The following is a 20,177-nucleotide window of genomic DNA, read 5'->3' as shown; positions in this document are numbered from 1 at the left end:
GCAGCATCGTTTATCAGTTTAGTTCCTATGAGACTTCTCTTTTGACAATCAAGGTACCGCTGAAAATGACACCGTAATCAATCTCAAAATTAAAAATAAGGCCCCTCTTTGATACGTAGTGTATAATTGTCAGGTAGTTGTCACAGAATTTTGAATTCATTGAAAAGTCACGTAAAGCATTTTCATTTTCGATCATCATTTTCATGATCGATCATTGCTGTCACATCCAAGTATTCGGGTACTCAAGTACTCGTGCCCATCCCTAGGATATTGTAGGCATGTACTGTACACATTATACACATTATCTGTGGCATGGAATACTCTGATGATCTATAGTACTTAATTTGCTAAAATATGCAGTGTACAGCTGAGCACAATGCAATGTGGCATGCTACTAATTGAAATGTTTATCGGAGCGTAATGAAGCATTCTGCTTCACTACTATTTTTTAACAAAAATACCAGGCAATACATACTGTGCAGAACTCAGTAGTAAGCTAGTATTCCATTCTAAACCTAACTTGTTTCTCCCAGACTAATCACACTGTGAATTCAGTGACAGAAGTTTGAAAGTTCTGCTGCTGAAATTGGTCTGTGCCGAAATTTGAATCACTACTCCCCAGTGGCCGAAGCTGGAACTGTTGTGAATAGATGAGCATGTGTAAGCTTTATCCTGGTGGAATGCCATTAAAAAACAACCTAACCCACCTTCAGTGGAGGAGAAATGTAGTTTTAGAGTGAAAATGCAACCATGTGAATTGCGATCACCAGTGTTTATATGGTGTTCATAGCGTAACATTTTATCAGTAGCGCTAGAGTAAAATGTGTTTGCGCTTGAATTGAAGCACAAATTTCTGATGGGGGATGGAGCTTGTCAGTAATTTGGCTGAATGGGGTTAATTTCAGGGTACATGAACATCTGGAAGCCACATTTTCCTGTTTTCCAAGATTTTCAGTGTGATCATGCAGTTGTAGCATGCAGGTTGAATACTTCAGTGGCTGCAAGCAGCCAAGCAATTTCTATTGAGATGAATAGGAATGCTAACAGATAGCTTTTTCCGAATTTGCTATAGAGAGTCATCTAAGGGTGGATGGGAACCATCTCTTGCTTCTCTGGAGCAATATTAATGCATTTACCCTCAACTCCAGTGTATTGAGTTATTTTTAAGAGCTCTTTTCTGCCATTAAAGAGTCTTTCATCTTTCTTGTCTTTGCAAAAAGCAGGAAGCATGTTATTCCTAACATCATTCTGCTTTCTGAATCATGTCTTGTCCACTTCTCTCACAGTTCGAGCACCCTCTTCCAACTGCTTCAGAACAGATGTCATCCTTTATTCATATCTTCTTTCCTTTTTTCCCCTCTCTGTTTTGTTGGTTTTATCCCCCTCTGCTTTTTCAAACTATCTCTCCTCCTGTCTTTTCAGGTGTCCCTCTCTTTCTATCTCTCTCTCTTTTCACTTGTGCCGCCCTCTCTGTGGCCAACAGATGGAGAATCAGTGTGTGTGTTCCACCATTTCTCTTTTAGAGTCGAACATGCTGAGAGAAGGTCTTTCTCTGTCTCTCTCTCTTCCTCTCTTTCCTCCTACCTCTCTTCCATTTAGCTCTCCCATCTTCATATATTCAGACAGTAAATATCTGTTCATCTCTTTCTTTTGCTCTATATCTGTCTGTTTATTATACGGCAGAAGGTCAAACATGTTATGCAGCGGGTGTTAATTATTGACCCATTGTGTTCTTTCAAAGTGCTGCTGATGCCTCAGACACCTCAGTTGTCTCATCCAGCGTGCCAGCAGTCCGAAGCTCTCTGTGTTCCTGCCGAACTGCTGCTTATGCCCTTTGGAATAGCTTTGAGCATTGCAAAAGAGTTAAAGGGTTAGTCACTCACCCAAATCCCTCACCCTCATTTTGTTCTGAACTCATATGGCTATCTTTATTCTGTGGAACATAAGAGGAGAAAATGTGAACAATTTTGACGCTGATCTTTTTTCCATACAATGAAAGTGAATGGTGTCTGGGGCTAACATTGTGCCTTACATCTCCCTCTGTGTTCTTTTTGTGTTTCTCAATAAATGTCCTTGTTCTTATTGTACATGATTTATTAGTGCACATTATTCTAATGAATGTTTGATTTTTTTTTATAATCTTTCATCAAAATTTAATTACATTCTCTGGCTTTGAAACAACGTTTCCTTTCAAGTGGCATAAGCAAGGCTGCATGGGAAGAGAAAATGGCAGGGGAAAGTAATATGAACTAATAATATCATTGCAATTCAGTCAAGTGCTGTCCTACATTGTTTCCCACTGAATATTCTGTTTCATTCAGAAATGTCACATTCTAAAAGTTTAATTTGTTGTGAATGTGCTCTATGGGTCGCCATACCAAACTATAGGCTAATATTAATCAAACCAAGAAACTATATACTGTATATAGTAGTCTATTTATATTTGAAATTAAAATAATAGTTTAACATTATTTATCAGAATAGACTCGACAGTAATTATCATATTTATGATTTGGGTCATAGTTTACTTTTAGTGGTGTAAAATATACATATTTTAAAGTTAAAGTGTGGGTACTAAAGCAAATTGATTCATAAACTTCCTGTTATATCACAATTTCTTAATGCTTTTAATGTTCAAATTGAAAAGTAAAGAAAAAAAAGGTAATTTGTCCTATGTAATGATTTAGGACACACCAGAAGTTAAAGGAATAGTTCAGCCAAAAATGATCATTCTCTCATCATTTACTCATCTTTATGTCGTCTTAAACTCTGATGACTTTTCTCTTCAATGCAAATAACGGCGTCCAAAAACTTCATCTCCAAAAAGGACATAAAGGCAGCATAAAGGTAGTCCATAAAACTTCAGTGGTTTAATCCATGTCTTCTGAAGGATCCAATCTATTTTGGGTAAGAAACAGACCAAAATATACCAAAATATATCAGACTATAAATCTATATATAAGTCTATTTAGCGATCATGATTTGAAGATTGATTACACTTCCTCACACTTAATGCAACCACAGAGCGCTGTACACATGTACAGTACATCCTGAAACCTGTTACTTAAAATTGTTCAATTTCAGCAGCAAAGTTTAAAGATGTTTTACCTTTGATTATCATTTGAGTGATCATCAACCGTGTTCACATTAAAGTTGAAGTCCTTGGACATGAAAAGACAATGACTGCCTACATTAATACAGCTTTGATGCATATTAGATGTTCTGAAACTTGGCCTGACTTGTTATGGTGAGGTAATAAGGAGAAAAGCAGGACAGGTGCTATTAATTCTAAACATCAGTTTTATGTATAGTACAGCACTACACATCTGTTGTCATGTGTTACAATGTTCAGACCTCTACCATATAAGCAGCCATAATACCCTGTAGCTCAAGACCAGTTGCCCACTGAAGCTAAGCAGAATTGAGCCTGATCAGTACCTGGATGGGAGACCTCCTGGGGAAAACTAAGGTTGCTGCTGAAAGAGGTATTAGGGAGGCCATCAGGGGGTGCTCACCCTGTGGTCTGTGTGAGTCTTAATGCCCCAGTATAGTGATGGGGACATTATACTGTAAAAAGGAACTGTCCTTCAGATGAGATGTTAAGCTGAGGTCCTGACTCTCTGTGGTCATTAAAAGTCCTAGAGCACTTCTTGTAAAGAGTAGGGGTTTAACCCTGGTGTCCTGGCTAAATTTCCCCCCATTGGCCCTTCTCAATCATGGCCTCCTAATAATCCCCATCCACTAACTGGCTTTATAACTCTACTCTCCCCTCTCCACCAATAGCTGGTGAGTGTACTGGTGCACTATCCAGGTGGAGGCTGCACACTGGTGGTGGTTGAGGAGAGTCCCCTGTTCACTGTGTAAAGCACTTTGAGCGTAGTGTCAGAAAAGCGCTATATAAATGTAACGTTCATTCAGACCTGTTTTGTGATTTTGGTTACTCGTTTTGAGACGATTATTACACACAGTAGTAGTAACTTGATCACGATTGTTTGATCTTATTTTTTGAGATTTCTGTGATCATTGTGCTTGTTAAATTCCAAAAAGTGATTTTTAGGTAAATATAGAAATGCCATTGTAACAGATAAAGGATGGGCAAGGAGGAGGCGGGAACCGGCTGAACAGTCAACATAAACTTTAATGATATAAATGAACTTAACATAAACAAACACAGACACGCATGCAATGCGGGCACATGCGTCTCTCCCTCTCTCGAACCGGTGTCTCTGGCTGCCCCTTATCTCGCTCTTCCGCTGATCAGCTGATTCAGTGCCGGCCGTGCTCCATCACGGCACGGCCACACCCTCCTCCTTGTCACAGCCATGAAAGGTATATTTTTTTGTCTCTCTTTCTGGTGCAATACTGTGTTATGTGAACGCTTGAGAACATCATGAACATCTCTGAGTGCGGCTTAAATCTTTGGAGCGAGTTACATATAATGTGTGTTATCACAAAGCATTCTGGTTTCACGTTATTTTTACTTTTTATTTTTTTCATATATAAGTAATAAACAAATAATGTATATAAAGTATTTAAGGATTTAGCATGCCATTCTACCCTATGCAATATTTGTTTACATGGCCTTAAAGGAAATCATACTTTTTATTTATGTTACCAAGTTTATTGTGCATAAATAACCTCTTCTTAAGATGTGTATTAAGTTTAACTGAGATAAACAAAATTGACAATAAGATGGTTAATTGCATTAATTTGTATGAGCATTTTTGTAATTTGTTTTGTACATTCTTTGAACATTGCATCTGAGTCACATGATCACACCTTAAATGGATTTTATAATGAGAAAAAAACATGCTCACAGTGCTTCAGGTGTATAAATAGCTAATTGTCTCACATCTACTGCCGGTTATTAATGTCAACTTCCTGTTCAGTCCAACATCTATTCAGTATTCATCAACAAACCACCTTGATGAAAGATAGTGTGAAATATGCCAAGGTATCCAGAGGTAAGTCAAATCATAACAGAGATCATTTACATATAGAAATATTAAAGTTACAGTAGCAAAAAACAAACAGTTTAATTCTAAAGTTCAGAGAGAAGGTGGAGAATGGTTATGTAAAACTAATTATAACTGTTTTTTAAAACATTATAAGTGGACTTCAGTGGTAAAATAAATACAAATAAATACAAATAAAATGCTCTACAGCAGAGTGCAGGCTTTACATCTTCTTTATGTACTGTATATTATGGCGATGACTCCTTTACAGTGGTGGTACCATGTAGTGGTATATAGTGCTATATAGTGATGGTATCAGATAGTAATACTATGGAACTTGATAACTATAGTCATATATCATGGTATCTACATGGTCTCTAAGGTACTTCAAATAATGTCATAGTGCCATGGTATATTTTGCGTCATAATGCCATTGGTGAAATATCCCAGAATTTCACAACTTGATGTGAAACCCAGTATACCAGCATTTTTAAATGTGGCATTTTAAATGCACTATTTACTGCAGAAAGGAAAGGTTTGACACCTCAGGTAACTCATCACAGCTTGTGTGGATATTTAGTTTTACTCTACAGTAAAGCTGACATTATTTCATATAATACCTCTTGAACACTAATGTGAGAAATTACCACCAATTTTATTACTTGCACATGAACTATTTATGGGACCAATTTTTCACAGTCACATTCAAACTGCATAATGTAATCCAGCTTGATTCTATATATTCAGTAAATCGAAAGACTAAGGAAAGGAAGATCTAACATGCTATAAATTACAAAATAAACATATAAGTCTGTGTGTTTGGTTCACCTGTTTGTAAGACAGCCTGTCAGGGAGTCCTACACACACAGTATGACAGTGTTTAATTAGTGTGACCTGAGTGTAATTACAGTAAGCCAGGGGTGTTAATTACCACTGTGAACTTTATTTATGAAACTCTTGTGTGCTTGAAATGGAATTCAGCCAGACATTCATTTATCTCATTGTTAGAGATTCTGACCTAACAAGGGTGAACAAACAAGACTTTCTTTTGATGTATTAAGTTGTTATCCTGAATATTTACATTTTATATTGCCATTTATTCATTTAGCAGACGCTTTCCCCATAGCGAGTCTTGCATAGCTGAACCTTTGACTGCGGCGAAGGTCTGGACTAATGTAGCTTAAATTGGCCAAGAACCTTCCACAGACAGGAAGAGCCATCTAAATGACACGTAAAGCAATCATTCACAGTTGGTTTTGTCATTACGTGCCATGTAGGGGCAGAGTTATCTGAGATATTATACCATAATAAAAGGCTAGTGTGGTAAAAAAAAAAAAGACCTTTTAAGAGACTGTTAAGTACAGCACACAAAACCTCAGAACAGACTATTTCACAGCAAAGCATATGCTGTTATGGCCACTTTACTTGCTACATGCCTTATACAGAACTCTTTTTTTTCTTTCCTTTTCTCCCCAATTTGGAATGCCCAATTCCCAATGCTCTCTAAGTATTCGTGGTGGCGTTGTGACTCGCCTCAATCCGGGTGGCTGAGGACGAATCTGAGTTGCCTCCGCGTCTGAGACCATCAATCCACGCATCTTATCGCATGGCTTGTTGAGCATGTTACTGCGGAGACGTAGCACGTGTGGAGGCTTCACGCTATTCTCCGCAGCATCCACGCACAACTCACCACGCGCCCCACCGAGAGCGAGAACCACATTATAGTGATCACGAGGAGGTTACCCCATGTGACTCTACCCTTCCCAGCAACCGGGACAGTTTGGTTGCTTAGGAGACCCTAGGAGACTCAGCACACCCTGGATTCGAACTCGCAACTCCAGGGGGTGGTAGTCAGCGTCAATACTCACTGAGCTCACAGGACCTGAAGTGGGAAACCCACATAGACTCAAATTTGGAAAAAGGCCCAGCAGAGGTTGTACTTCCTTCGCCAGCTGAGAAAGTTCAACCTGCCACAGGCGCTGCTGATACAGTTCTATACTGTCCTCTGCACTTCTATAACTGTCTGGTTTGGTTCAGCTACTAAGTCAGATATCAAAAGAATTCAAAGGATAGTTCGGACTGCTGAGAGGATTATTGGCGCTCCCCTACCCACCCTGCTGGAACTGTACACATCCGGAGTGATGAAAAGGGCTGGAAAAATCACTCTGTACCCAACTCACCCAGCACACTTTTTAACTGTTGTCCTCTGGCCGGCATTACAGAGCACTGAGCACCAGAACAGCCATGCACAGGAACAGTTTTTTCCCTCAGGCCATCCACCTCATGAACAGTTAAAACTGCCCCCAAATACATTGCTTTTGTCAATACAACCATGTACAATATTCAATCCATCCATTCCTACTTATATCCAGAAGTGTAGTCTAGGGCATACGCAGGCATATGCCATATGCCCACCTATCTTTCTTAGGATTTTGCATATACCCACCTGAAATAAGTGATGAAAAAATTTGTACACATTTTACATATGTACTGTATATAAATGTAAATGAATTTCAGAGATCGGGTGCATGTGTTTTTTTTAAAGTTTTTTTTTTTTATGGGGGGTCTTTCATAAATTCCCAAATGCCCACCTCTTCAGACACTACTACACCACTGCTTATATCTATATTTCATTTTTTTTTTTAACATATCCTGCCTCTTCTTCAATACATCACATCACCAGCACATAACTGTATATCTGTATATAAAATATTCGAACAACATTATTGCTCTATTGTATATTTATCTTTTTATTTATCTGTTATATCTTATTTTGATGTCACTATATGTATATATGTTTAAATGTATATGTTTGTATGTATGTATATATGGTTGCATTCTCTTGCATTGGAAGCTTCTGTCACCATGACAAATTCCTTGTGTGTGTAAGCATACTTGGCATTAAAGCTCATTCAGAATCTGATTCTGAAAAGAAGAGTACTACGAGTGCAAACTGTGTGAATATGTACATTACTTGAGATATAAGTGTTGGACTGAGTTTGGATAACATGCTAAAGCTAGTGGCAACACATCACAAGCATTTGAAACTTCTGTACTACTTCTGTGTAGTAAAATTACTCTCATTCCATTTGAGACAACACTGCACTTTGAAAATTCATACACAAGATGGCTGAGTGCATGGTGTATAGTGTAATTTTACAGTCTGTAGTGCTTCATTTGGGACACAGATGACATGTTCTAAAGAAAATGTGAGTGGCATTTGCAAGTGCAAAACTTACCATGTACCATCATGCTAGGGTGTGAGTGGTTACCTGGATGTTGTATGTGGTTGATAAGGTGAGCGGTTGTTAGCGCATTTTTATGTGGTTGCTAGGGAGTTGTGTGGGTAGGAAGGTCTTTGCGAGGTGGTTGTTAGGGTGTTCTGGATGGTTGCTACCAAAAGAGCACAACCACAAAACTGTAGGATGTTCTCGTTAAAAGATATGGCTTATGTCCTTCCTGTAAATCGGTGGGACTTTTAATAATTTTATTGTCCACCAGGCAAAATTCCACTTGCTGAGAAAAGTAATTGGCATGCCTCTCCTCAATAAGCCGCATGACATTTATTTCTGTAGTACAGCAGTGTGGGACGAGTTATGTGCTGAAGTTTGAGACTTAGGGTTAGAGGCAGTGTTCGAGTTGAGTCAGAGCTCTTGGGGGGTCCCCTTATCCCCACTCCTCCAACACCTCCCCGTCTACACCGTCTACCCCGTTTGAAGTAAATAATTATATCATATGCACGCACAACTCCCCAAGAACACCTATTTGAATCCCTACCAAAAATTCACAAAATAATTCAGTATATTGATATATTTCGACATTTTGATATTTTAATGTGTTGTAAGACAAGAGTAAGATGTTAGGCTTGATAATAGACTATACTTTTTAGAATTTAAAAGGCAATCAATATGGCTGAGATGCATAGTGTGCAGTAGAGTTATAAATAAGAAGTAGCTCGACAATAAACATTAGTTAATGCTATTTTAAATTGTTTTCTTTGTTGTCACTATTGTTTTGAGTATGGCTTGTGTATTTAAAGATATTGAGGGAGGGTCAATTATTAACCATTATTGTGAGCAGAAAATGAGGATCCACTCTGCCGGTGTCACTCAGTCACCATCTGTAAGTTCCTTCAGAAAACAGTGTGTGGTGCATTCGGGCGTTTTTAGGCTTTCCTGGTTTAGAATAAATCTGCCTTAACTATTATGGGGAATGCAGGACCCCCCAACTCTATGTTTGAGCCAAAGTATTAGTGTTGTTGCCTTAGTAAGCACCACTAATAACAAGAACATTGCAATGTAATATTAAAGACAAGGCATTGCACTATTGTTATTTTTCCAACTCCTAGAACAATGCCTAATTACCCAGCACTGGTTTCAGTTCATACATTTGCATGATTATGCTTTATTTTAATTTGGCATTACTGTTTCTTAATTCTGTGCTCACAGCAGGTAGGTTTTGCAAGATCTTAGGATGGAGCTACCAACCACCTCCAGAAACTCACATATTCCACCAGGAAGGACAAGTTGACAGGATTTGCTCTGAAGGCTGAAGTCTAGTTCTCCAGTCATGCAATTTTTGAGATTGTTTCTTGCATTGCTATCTGTCTTTCTCTTAACACCCAAACATATACTTGTCCTTTAGTGTCATTGGTTATAGAACTTTTGTGGGTGATTTAACAATTATATGTATTTATTATCAGATAGGATAAGACTTGTTTTATTGCAGTATCAAAGAATCACTCTCTCTTTGCTCAGTCTCTCTTTCCATCTATGTGTCTGTGTGTGTGTTGCAGCTGTGACTCTAAGCAGAAAATGAAATCACGTTCTCTGTTTTACCCCGCTGTCATTCTTCCCTCTTCTCTCCTTCATCAATCCCTTCTCTTGTTCTCTTTACACTCAGTAAATTTTTGCATCATGTATTGTGCACAGTCAAGCACTCTAGTCTTTCAAAGAATGCTCTTTTGACCGCAAGCCCGCACGGATGCATTTGACACATGCGTACTGTGCTGATGACAAAATTTTAGTCACGTACTGTGCGTGAGATGAAGCGGCACACACTCTAATTACTAATAGTTCTCTCGAGTTGTTAAAGTTTTTTTACTCAAGCATATTTTTTTTGCTGTTCTCGTTAGTTTTAATTAAATTACTGTTACTCTCTAAACCCTAAAGTTATCATTAATAAAAAAAATTAAGTGGTCCTAATTACATAAATAGTACCTGAAATTCAACATTTTAGAGTCATAACTTATAAATATATACTACAAACTCAAAATTGTCAAGTACAAAATTATGGTTGTGTGGAATACCCATAAGCCTTTGCGCATGAATAAATGATGTACTGTATGTTTGGATTAGACAATGGAACTTATGTAGAAATATAATAATTGTTATGAAAAAAATCATTTTGTTTTAATTATGACTTGTTGTTTTGTTGTAGCTGGTTGATAGTTGTGATTTTTGTGAAGTCACCATGAGGGCAATTAGTGTTACCTCTGGTGAACTTGGAGCTTGGTAAATTTAAGTCATTCTTCTTTACTCAGTTGTACTTTACAAAAGTGCAAATTTATGTGCATTAAGGAGTACTGAGGAGAATCTAATGTACCATATGGCTAATCTAGAGTCCAGACATAATTTCTCTTATGGAGTGTAAGATGTGCTATTACTCAATTTATACTTAAATAAAAACAATTATACTTTAAACACAGATGAGTTAAGTTTACTTGTAACTAGTTAACTGTACTTAAATAATTCAGTTCATTAACTTGAGCCAGATGAGTGTTTACTTAGAAAACGCAAACCGATTTGCCTTGAACAATCTAAGTAAGGTCAACTAATTCGATTTTACAGTGCATGGAAAACCAAAGAATACTTTGGCCTTCAGAGTAGCCATAATTTCACAATTGCAAGGCTCTGACACGTTCTTCAACTGGTTTTGCTTTAGGACCCAGAATTTACATTGGACACCAAGTGGCGACCCAACACGGTACCAAAAAATTACAAAATTAAACAAAAATCTTCTTAAAATCAAACATTGAAATTCTGTAGAATTACCATGAACTGCATGGGCCTAACAATACTCATAATTATTAACATGACATAGGCTGAATAGGGAAATTGACACTTTTTTAAATGTATAAACATCAGCAGATTGAAAAAAGTGTGATTTACCTGTGATCCTACATTTAATATAGGCTGAGTTATATTTTCTTTTACCTTGTATAGTTTTGTTCATGGTTTTCAAGGATGAGGGCATGTATCTTAACTTGTGCATGTTTGCATCTGCCTAATTTGGCTTCTACCAAGTGTCCGATGAATGTGCATGAAAATATCATGGCGTTTCATTTAGGGCTGGGCGATATATTGAATATTAACGATATAATCGAGATCATTTTGCTGACAATGTAAAATTGACCAATATTGTGAATATTGTGTTGATCTTAATGTGCTTTAATTTGGCCATTAAGTTTCATAAAGAGCGCATCAGTGGTAATTTCACGATCCTTCAGGGCAGCACAATTAATCAAAATAACATCAAAATGGTGAATTGGTCAAATGTGATTATTAATTATTAAGGCTGTGATTTAAAGACAGATAAAGATGGTCTGTGTGTGATTCAGAACAAACCGCATGGCGGCACTCTCATATCAGTCCACATGCATTCTGAAATCAAAGTAATGCAGGTACATGCATTCACGCAATTCCAACCATTAGTAACCGCTACAAGATGTTATACAAAAAACAGAAAAGGAGGTGATTACAGAATTTCAGGAAATGCAGAACACTGTAAACTGGCAAAAATACACATAGCCTTTTCTGTGTCTAAATAAATGCTCCTTGTGAAGTAAATACGACAGCACTTTCGGTGTCAAATGAAAAGCCCCAGGTGAAGGTGAAGTAAACAGGACAGTAATACAGGTGCTGGTCATATAATTAGAATATCATCAAAAAGTTGATTTATTTCACTAATTCCATTCAAAAAGTGAAACTTGTATATTATATTCATTCATTACACACAGACTGATATATTTCAAATGTTTATTTCTTTTAATTTTGATGATTATAACTGACAACTAAGGAAAATCCCAAATTCAGTATCTCAGAAAATTAGAATATTGTGAAAAGGTTCAATATTGAAGATACCTGGTGCCACACTCTAATCAGCTAATTAACTCAAAACACCTGCAAAGGCCTTTAAATGGTCTCTCAGTCTAGTTCTGTACGCTACACAATCATGGGGAAGACTGCTGACTTGACAGTTGTCCAAAAGACGACCATTGACACGTTGCACAAGGAGGGCAAGACACAAAAGGTCATTGCAAAAGAGGCTGGCTGTTCACAGAGCTCTGTGTCCAAGCACATTAATAGAGAGGCGAAGGGAAGGAAAAGATGTGGTAGAAAAAAGTGTACAAGCAATAGGGATAACCGCACCCTGGAGAGGATTGTGAAACAAAACCCATTCAAAAATGTGGGGGAGAACCACTACGCACAGACGTATGCAAGACATGGGTTTCAGCTGTCGCATTCCTTGTGTCAAGCCACTCTTGAACAACAGACAGCGTCTGAAGCGTCTCGCCTGGGCTAAAGACAAAAAGGACTGGACTGCTGCTGAGTGGTCCAAAGTTATGTTCTCTGATGAAAGTAAATTTTGCATTTCCTTTGGAAATCAGGGTCCCAGAGTCTGGAGGAAGAGAGGCACACAATCCACGTTGCTTGAGGTCCAGTGTAAAGTTTCCACAGTCAGTGATGGTTTGGGGTGCCATGTCATCTGCTGGTGTTGGTCCACTGTGTTTTCTGAGGTCCAAGGTCAATGCAGCCGTATACCAGGAAGTTTTAGAGCACTTCATGCTTCCTGCTGCTGACCAACTTTATGGAGATGCAGATTTCATTTTCCAACAGGACTTGGCACCTGCACACAGTGCCAAAGCAACCAGTATCTGGTTTAAGGACCATGGTATCCCTGTTCTTAATTGGCCAGCAAACTCGCCTGACCTTAACCCCATAGAAAATCTATGGGGTATTGTGAAGAGGAAGATGCGATATGCCAGACCCAACAATGCAGAAGAGCTGAAGGCCACTATCAGAGCAACCTGGGCTCTCATAACACCTGAGCAGTGCCACAGACTGATCGACTCCATGCCACGCCGCATTGCTGCAGTAATTCAGGCAAAAGGAGCCCCAACTAAGTATTGAGTGCTGTACATGCTCATACTTTTCATGTTCATACTTTTCAGTTGGCCAAGATTTCTAAAAATCCTTTCTTTGTATTGGTCTTAAGTAATATTCTAATTTTCTGAGATACTGAATTTGGGATTTTCCTTAGTTGTCAGTTATAATCATCAAAATTAAAAGAAATAAACATTTGAAATATATCAGTCTGTGTGTAATGAATGAATATAATATACAAGTTTCACTTTTTGAATGGAATTAGTGAAATAAATCAACTTTTTGATGATATTCTAATTATATGACCAGCACCTGTATAACACAAATCTAATAATCAGAATAATAATGATAAATCAGCATTATATTATAATCAGTGGTGGAAACCAGAGATTCATTGGGAGGACCCTAATGGGGTGGAGGGGGTGAAAGTTCACTGAACAACATTCATGAATTATATGTGCATAAAACACCTTTCATTCAACAGAATTTGTGCTTGGAGAGAATTACCTGTGCAATTCTGTCCAAATTAAAGATACAATGTGCAGGAACCTACACATGGGGTGCAGTCACACAAACTTTTTAAAGACATGTGTTATAGGTTAAAGAAAACTGCAGAATATTTTAGATCTTTCAGTTAAGTGCATTGTTATACACATATACACAAGTTGTAGGGAAGAGGGAGGATGCAGTCGACACTGACTAAAGAAAGAGGGGACAGGAGATCCTTTTTGAACTGTATTGACAGTAGCATAAATCATATGAAAATATAATCATATGTGCATTGCAAGGAGCACTAGAGATTGCAAACTACAGAAGATGAAAATGATGTAACAATGCATTTTCTTTATGGCTATGGAGAGCATTAGAACAAACACTTGACCGGTCAGAGTAATAAAAAAATAAAATGGTACAGTAAAAGTCCATAGTGGCTTGATCTGCATTAATGACAGCTAAAAAGCTTAATTACATATCTATATATTGACATACATAGTTTATATTTACAATACACATTTAGGCATAACAATGAATATAAATGCTTCATAAGCTATAACAGTAAAATGAGTAAGGACTTTTAAAATCTCAGTAGTGATGCACCGAAATGAAAACTTCTAAACACATTTTTTCTAAAAAATAAATAAAAAATGGCCAAATCTACTGGATATTTCTCCTTTTCCCGCATAATGAATGAGTGCTGGGTAACTGATGTCAGCCATGCTAAACCATGCCCCCAGCATATGACGAAGCACTCGTGTGTACAAATGACATTTATTTGTGCACTAAAATACACATATTGCAGTTTATTTGTGTATTGTATTGTGACTCGTGAGTGAATCATATCAAATCACTTTTATTCAAATCAAATCATTTAACGTGTTTGTACATTCTTCTGATTTGTGGATTTGTCAATTGAGCGTCGGAAGATTTGTTGCATGCATTTGTTGATGTATGTATGCATTTGTAAATCTGTCATGTGCTTGTGGATCCCCATGCTAATTATGAACCTGTTGAGCGCATATGTGGGAGGTTATGAGGTTATGTTTTCACTCAATATGTGTCTCATCAGCTGTAAACACGAACTGTTCGGCAAGACACCTGGATCATTTCATGTATGATCACGCAGCTTTATCGATGTAATGTAATCGTTTCTGAATAGTTTCTGTTATCAGATGTTCAGATTATCGTTCGGTTCATCCCTAGACTCAGTCAGCCTTAAGTAAATTCTCAGTCTGAGCCTGAGGGGATGTGAGGACGCAGAGTCACACACTGACAGAGACGCATTCCCATTAGCTGCATGTATTACGTAATTTCTATCCATTCACAAAAGTCAACACAACGCAAGTTACGCAACCACAGACGCAATAGATCCCACTACATTTATGTGCATAACTCACATAGCTTTCTTGAACCAGAACGCCGTCCCCCATCAAAATTCACTCCCCGGATGCAGTCCCCGAAATTCACTCCCCACTAGTTCTAATCATGAGCTAAATGTGTGCATTTAACATGCTTCATAGTTCAAAGAAATTTTCTGTGACCCCCTTTCCATCTATGGTGACCTCACGTGAGGTCGTGACCCGGTAGTTGAGGTCCTCAGGTCTAGAAGGTGCAGTACTATATGTAACAATACCCATACCTCAATAGATGCCTCAATATATATCAAATAAAATATGGCACCTAGTGTAACTAAGGTATATGGAGCCAATATGTTGATTTACGCATGCTAGACCTAGCAGGATTACATAAAACAAAAAAGAAAAATGACTTAAATGAAATTTACCCAGATTATTTTCTGATATATTGACTATTCTGAGGGAAAATAAGCTGAGATGGAGAAATATTTTCAAAGAGCATTAAACCATGCCTCGTGGTCAAACTTTTTGTCTTTTAATGTGTTTATTTTCTTAAAGAGGGACTCTCTAGACTCTTTCCCTGAAGATCATCCTTATTGTGGGCTGAGAATTTTGGCTATGATTATGTAATATTGTGCTCTCAGCGATGCAGTTGTGCCAGTGCTGTGTGGCTCCTTTCTCCCCTTGGCAAGTAAACAGGAGCATTTATCAAGGAGTGCACCAATGGAGAGAGTGGAGTGACTAGGGCTGTCACAGAATGGTTTGTCCCATACTGACTCATGGTTGAGTGGCTGTAAAAACAAGAGAAAGGGGGGTATTTGATGTACCATCCCTTCTAGTTATTTGAGCGCATTCTCACCTAGCATATTATATAAGCCCTGTTTTTATTTATTAATTTATTTATCTATTTTTACTGTGCAAACTGCCTTTCTCCCACACACTCATGAACACTCACACACAGACTTCTGCACATAAATAGCCTAAAGTGGCATTTCTTGCCAGAGATGTCCTACCAAGACCCAGCATTACCTGTGTATCCTGCATGCATGCATTTATATATGTGGTTGTGTGTATTCATTTCTGTGTTTTGTGTGCTTATTTTTACACATACATGCAGTTAAATGCCAATATTTTAGTGATTTTTTGGTAACACATTACAATTAGGTTCTATATTGTAATATTAGTTAATGCATTAGTTTTAATGAATTAACAAAACTGATTGCACTGTAAATCTGACGACAATAGGTTGAAAGTCTGTCTGTGCTAATTCAAACCTCTGCCTTCTAGTGGCCAAAGACGGAGTGTTGTGAACCCACTTACACGTGTGAGCTCTGGGTGAAATGTCCACTGAGTGGTGCCAAAAGTGAGTTGCAATTTTAGTTTTAAATAAACTTTAATCCCTACCAAAACCACAACCCTAAAGGCCCCTGCATACTTCCTGTGAAATCAAAGAACAAACGGATGTGACATCATTTACAACTAAATCTGTCCAAAAAGCAAATGCTTTTAAGTTTGTTTCGCTGGTTCATAACAGCTTGCCTAGGCTTTCAGGAAAACTTCTTAACAGCTGCTAAACACCTTCTTACTGCCATTGGTTCATGTCATTGGTAGGTGTGACCTGGAGCTCCACCTTTGAGGCCGATAGCTAATTCCCGTTCGGTCAGTTAAAATCAGTCAACAAGAACACACTGGCCCGCAGAGATATTAGCAAGCTGGTGCAAATGTACCTACATCTGTACATTCTTTTGCATAGACACATTTTCCAAGAACATGTCATGCGATTTTTTTTGGGGGGGGGGGGGGGGGTAATTAGTCTACAAAAGGAATTAAATCTGCTCAAATACTCTTAATTGCCCATTCACTCATGTGCCTTCTGCAGTGAAAGCCATTCACACATCTGCCATAGTAAGATAAGCCTATCATTCATTTGTCTGTAGTTTGCTCATTAACACTCTTTTATACACCCATCTTTGCAGCAGTATCAGTGTCATCATAAATTACAATAACAGAGTGTAATCGGCACGTATTATGGCCGTAAATAGCGTGTTTGCACACTAGCTCCATGAATTCAGAATGTAAACAAGACAAACTACAAACTTCTCCATAAATGTGCTGGGGCCTTACATTTAACCATCAATGAAGAAAAAAATGTAAGTTTAGAATGAAAATTCAACTTCCAAATGGCGCTTATCATTGTTTATATGAACGTAGAGGTGGGCGATAAACCGGTAAAAATTTGACAACCGGTATTCATTTTGGATTATCGTCTGTATTGCGGTTATGCAAAACCGCCACTGCATGCAAGAAATGTGCACTTCATTTTGTTCATGTAACATGTTCAGTACTTGGTACATATGCTGTCGGAGAAATGGAGGAGGAAGGCAGAGCGTCTTTATGTGAGACTGAGAGAAGTGAAGAAACAGGGTTTTTCAGGTACTGACAATTTTAGGTACCGAAGCAAATTCAATTACATTAATCTTTCGCTCCCTACCTCTGAAGCATGAAAGTGCGCGCGAGTCCAGCAGGCTTCCAGATTTGGCTCCACAGACACTTGCGCTACTCAACCCGGTTTCTCTCTATCGTGGCACAAACTTCAAAACTTGCGTGACCATTTGAATTCTACTGAGTTTTGAGTTTTTTTACCTTAAAGCGCTATGGAGGAAGTCAAACATCTCAAACGGCAAGAGAGCCTGACATTCTAACCAACACTGACGAGGAAAACAGCTAAAACAATGTGTCATGTGCCAACAATTATGTGTCATCTGTCATGCTGATTTTTTAAACTATACCTCATCACCCTTAATAAAATTCAGCACGAATGATGTTACATATTAGAAAACAAACTGGCTTTGCTTTCAGATAGTCAAATATTGTCTACAGAGATGATTCTAATGAAGTTTTTTTTATAATAATAATAATAATACTAGTCAACATCAGACTGAAATGTGAAATTTATCATAGTGGTATGGTTGATTGCAACTTTTTGAATGCCACCAATTATTTTTTTTTTAAAAATTTTTTACTCTGACTATGTTTGTCAAGTTCCAAATAAAGAGAAAATTATATAAGAGGAAGTAGTTTTCATTTATAAAGTGATAAATGAATGGATTTTTGAAAGAAAGAAAATGCATTACAGTATGGTTATTTAATATATAAACCAATTTTTATTGATTTTTGTGTGTGAAAAATGTAACTATATTGTGATATATATTGTTATCGTGATATAAATTTTGTGATATCGTGACATAAGATTTTGGTCATATGTGATTGTGATTACTTCCTGGTTTACATGGGACCAGAAACAATGTCTCAGAGGTTGCTTGCACAACACACTCTGAGCAATGCCACAGGTGATCATGTTGGAATTGACATAAAAATGTGTGATGGAGGTCTTGGGATATGGCGCTTGTCAGTAACTCTGCCATTTTAATACTTAAACTAATTGTGACTGATTTTTTGTTATCAAGTGTATCTTGGTTGGAAAGTATTAAATCGATTCCTGTCCTGTGTAACTGTTTAACTTGTCAGAACATCAGAGTTCACAAAGTCAGAGCTTGTGTGTGTGTGTGTGTGTGTGTGTGTGTGTGTGTGTGTGTGTGTTCAAATGTGTCTGTTTTCCCATACACACAGTTGCACTCTAAGGAAAGCAGTTTTCAATTTAGTCTCTTCTAATTCCATAAAAGCATTTTTTCACACATGAAAAGCAGATCGTTGTATGTATAATGTTGTTGCTGTGGAAACTGAAGATTCCCGCAGGCTGTTCATAGGGTTCTAGCCACCCTTCCGCCCCCTTCCCTCTTACCAACAGACGATTCTCTGTGAGTGTGTGTGCTTCTGCATGTGAGTATGAGAGCATCCTCTTCACCTCCGCTCAGAGATGTAATACTCATTCACATCTTTCAAACGGCTCTTGTGTAACCACCGATGACAACCTTGCTTTACAGAATGACTTGCAAAATAGGGAGCCCTCAAAAGGCAGATGTTCTTGTATATATATATAAAAAAAAAAAGTTAAAAAATATGTTAGGCTTTGAAGTGCTATCCACCAGATTGTTAGCAACAGTGAAAAAAAGGGTGCTGGGGAATATTAGGCTCCTTTAATCTTCATGTTCCTTTAAAAACTTTTTATGTTTAAATTTAACCAATCAAAAGCATTTAACAGAGGTTAAAACTTTAGTTTTAGGCAAGGAATAAATTAATTTGCTTGTTTATCCTTCATGAAAATATTGGTTGTTGACAGAAATGTCAGTACTGAAAGTTAAATCACCTCAGTTTATGGTTATAGCTAGTTGAAAGTACTGCATTACCATGTTGAAAGCTTAAAACAACATTAAAAAAAGCTTTCAGTGGTGTGGACTAATGACTAGGCTCTTACGTCTTTAAAAGCCAATCCATACCGCAGCAACAGGTGGGTGTTAGCAGGTAACAGTTATAATGTCATATGCCTATGATGAAATATGCCTTCTAGCAAGAAATTTCTCTGTCCAACTGTGAATTTGACTGTATCTGATTTTAAATGGCTCCAAATTACACACATACAAAGCTTGTCATTCTTTGCGCTAATCTTTCTAGTTCATGTGTTACATCACCTCTTAAGATCCACTGTAAAGGATTTGAATGCTTTAGTGGTGATCCTAACAATATGTTTACCAAAAAAAACCTAGATTGACTTTAAAAGATATAAACCACGACTGGTGAAAAAGAACCACATTTCTTTCGGCAATAAACCCTGTGGCTTGCATTGTGTTTGACAACGCAGAATCACTGTGAAAATACATGGGAGATCTGTCATTGCTCCGATGTGCAATGTAAAACAAATGTACATTTTTTTTTATTAATATCATAACTTTACATCGAGAACAAAATACATTAAAATGCTACAATAGTATGCACAGTATGGCCCCTTGAACATAAATGGGAGTTCTTCACCCCAGCACTCCCAAAAACTCTGCCTATGGTAAAACCTGCTTTTTTACACAGTATATTTGGACATATGTGAACACGAATGAAATAAGATGTGGGGCAAGTGGTGGCTCAGTGGTTAAGGCTCTGGCTTACTGATCAGAAGGTCAAGGGTTCAAGCCCCAGTACTGCCAAGATGCTACTGTTGGGCCCTTGAGCAAATCCCTTGACCCAATCTGCTCCAGGGGTACTGTATCATGGCTGACCCTGCACTCTGACCCCAGCTTAGCTGGGATATGTGAAAA

At 37.8% G+C, this 20,177-nt stretch overlaps 1 protein-coding gene across 6 annotated transcripts in view; it reads left to right on the top strand.

Annotated features, from left to right (window-relative positions):
* The window catches only part of LOC127424522 (IQ motif and SEC7 domain-containing protein 2-like), a 117,932-nt gene that overhangs the window by 6,085 nt on the left and 91,670 nt on the right, over positions 1–20,177 (top strand). The window lies entirely within an intron of this gene.

Source organism: Myxocyprinus asiaticus, chromosome 33, assembly GCF_019703515.2.
Source record: "Myxocyprinus asiaticus isolate MX2 ecotype Aquarium Trade chromosome 33, UBuf_Myxa_2, whole genome shotgun sequence".
Lineage (NCBI taxonomy): Eukaryota > Metazoa > Chordata > Actinopteri > Cypriniformes > Catostomidae > Myxocyprinus > Myxocyprinus asiaticus.
Note: the sequence above shows the minus strand (reverse complement) of the source record. Positions and strands in the feature narration are given on the sequence as shown.